We start from the raw sequence: 2,992 nt of genomic DNA on the forward strand, positions 1-2,992 counted from the left end.
GGAGAGGGAGGGGTTAAACTACTTATTCTAAAATCAAGCGAACCAAAGGTGCTATAAATGTCCATGAAACACATTCCCAATCATAGAAGAAAACGTGAACTTTTTTCACGTTATTTTACACAGTACTTTTTTTATTTATAGCCGTGTGTTGTGTGTGTGCAAGGGGTCCCAGCTTTTCTAATTGTAATAAGTTCTACAATCATTTGATCTTTTATAGTGAAGTCACATACTGTATCTTGTGATTGTGTGTAATTTTTAACAGAACAACAACAAATGAACTCATTTCTGACAGGCTCCAACGTTTGTCATCAGACTTCACTAAAGGACAAAATAGAAAAACCCCAACCTGTTAGCTCCAGATCTTGCATGGTTACTTCTCTGTTTTCATATTGCCATATTATTGTTCACGGTATCTATTTCTCTTTACTGGCGATGGGGTTTGTTACTGTATAGGGAATGTTTTGTATTCAGCATTTCTGTTTTTGTTTTTGTTTTTTTAAACAGAGCAGAGTGGGAACAATATTCAAGAACCCACAAATACCGAAGACCTTTCATGTAATGCACTGAGAAATAAACATACTGTAAGTGAACATGGCATGTCGTAGCCTGTATTTCGAGGTCTTTGGCTGATTCAGGCAGATTCTCTTCCCAAAGGCTTAAATCTCTCTTTCTCGCCACTTTCACTTTCTTTCACTGCCTTTCGTAATATCGTACAAGGTTGTAAGAACCTCTGTCTCTTTGTAACCGGGACATGAATGAGGGACTCAGCCCAGTTCTTAGTTTCCTGACTGAGATCAAGATGACAAATTTACAGATTCCACATGTCACCTTTAGTAGCAGAGTCACAGCGTGGTGTTCATGGAGGCCCTTGGTAACTGAAGGCAGGTTGGAGTGATTTCATTGCCTCAGGTGGAGTTAACCCCCCCCTCTGGACGATGCTAAATCATCCTGGTCAGATACAACATCCCTGGGGCTTGTACAAATAAAGTTGGAGAGCAAATGTTCTGTCTCTGGAAGGGAGCAGATTATGCCCACTATCGCAGCTATTGCAAAGAGAAAAACTGTCCTTCCCCGCCCCGCCTCTCTCCATTTGCAGCTCTGCTCTCTCGTGTACTTCTGCCAAGTCATTCACACAGACAGCACCCAATTCACACATGCGTAAACCTGACTGGCCCAAATCCTGGACTGCACTAGGGGCACACAGCAGCCCTCACCCCAGCACAGCCAGCCGCAAGAGGCACCCTGGTGTAGCAGAATCCTCCAGCTCTTCCTACACCTCTTGCCCTCCCTGCTGCTGAAATACAGGCTGTGGCCAAGGGAGGCCACACAAACCCCACTGCTTCCTGGCTGCTGTATCAGCCTGTTGGAGACCTTGTGCCTGAGTGACACTAGCACCCAGCTGACACCGGGGTTTGGAGAATGTAAAACTCTCCATTGGCTCTCTCCCTCTTGCTCTGCACTCCGTGGTCTTTGGCTAGAGCAAAGGTTCCGGGTCATTGATTGCAGTGTTGTTGTTACTCATTTATGCTGGTGTGAATGGGGCTGGCAGCGTTTACATCTTGTTCTCCAGCCAGGACTGCCAATTTTGGTTGGCCGTATTCCTGGAGGATTCATCATGACAATCTTTAATTCCTGGAGACTCCAGGACAATCCTGGAGGCTTGTCATCCCTCTCTCCAGACCATTCACCCACATTCAAAACAGCAGTTGGCAGGTTTCCCAGACTCATGCTGGCATGGTTACACTGCAGCTATCGAGAGCCCCGTCCTCCAGCTAAGGCTGAGCACATCACGTAAACAAAAGAAAAGGTCAATGAACCCAAACTCAAGGCCTCCACCTCATCACATTCTTCCTTGCAACACTGATAAAGACATGATCAAGGCTGCCCGATGTAACAGCCCTTGCCCCTGCAGCACTTGCGTGGCTGTCTTGCTTACCCTGGTGGCACCAGCTACTACAGTATCTCCTCACTGCAGTGAAACATTCACAGCTGGCCTGGGTCGGCTGACTCGGGCTTGTGGACTAGAGTATTGCAGTGTAGACATTTGAGCTTGATCTGGAGTCTGGGCTCTGAGACCCTCCTGCCTCGCTGGGTGTTTTACTGCAGTGTAGACATACGTTTAGACTATTAATCCTTGCGACAGGCCTGTGAGGCAGCACAGTGCTATTATCCCCATGTTACAGATGGGGAAGGGAAAGACAAAGGGTGATATTCACAAGAGGGACTCAGGCATTGCAATGCTCAGAATCTACCATCAGGTAGAGGGGAAATTTGAACCTGGGTCTCCTGCATCCTGGGTGAGTGCTCTAACTGCTGAGCTAAAAGTGATAAAGGGGTCCACTGGCACCACCACCATCACCATTTTGTGCTAGGCCTGATCCAGTAGGTGATCTCTGAGCAGGCCAGATAGGCAAGGGAATGCCTAGTTTAAGGATCCCACAGGGACTTCAAACATGTCCAGTGTGACTGAAATGCAGACACCATGGAGACTTTACCAGCAGAAATGTAGGCACCTACAGGGTTAGGTGGCAGCTGAGGGGCTGGGGGTTAGGGATCTAAATGTTGGTTTTAGGTGACTAATGTAGCAGTTACATGTTGAATTCCCTTTGTGGATCTAGTCCAGAATGACTCAGAATCAGGCCCACAGGGCAGATCTGCCTCGAAGGGAAAAGCCTGTGCAAGTGTTTGGAATTTAAGACCTTTCTGCATGCAGAAAACCTGTCTCATTCCAACAGAGAGTGGGGAGACAGCACAGGAGCACATCTTGGGGTATCCCCGTGAGAGGGACAGGCTGAGCCCTGTGGCCCAGTGCTCGACTGGACGTAGTATTGCAGCATCTGAGGGGGTTCGGGGACTCTGTGCTGCGGTTCAAATTTTCGTCTACACAACTTTGAGGTTCATGTTCAGTCCAACTCTAGATAATGATTAAACCTTAGACTTTGTTCTCTAAATGAATTTGCCAAGAGGGAGAGCCCAGTCAGTGTTTGAGAGG

General features: G+C 47.3%; 1 long non-coding RNA gene across 2 annotated transcripts in view; it reads right to left on the reverse strand.

Annotated features, from left to right (window-relative positions):
* Positions 1-2,992, reverse strand: part of LOC142000362 (uncharacterized) — a 172,079-nt gene that overhangs the window by 91,356 nt on the left and 77,731 nt on the right. The window lies entirely within an intron of this gene.

The sequence above is a fragment of the Natator depressus genome, chromosome 17, assembly GCF_965152275.1.
Source record: "Natator depressus isolate rNatDep1 chromosome 17, rNatDep2.hap1, whole genome shotgun sequence".
Lineage (NCBI taxonomy): Eukaryota > Metazoa > Chordata > Testudines > Cheloniidae > Natator > Natator depressus.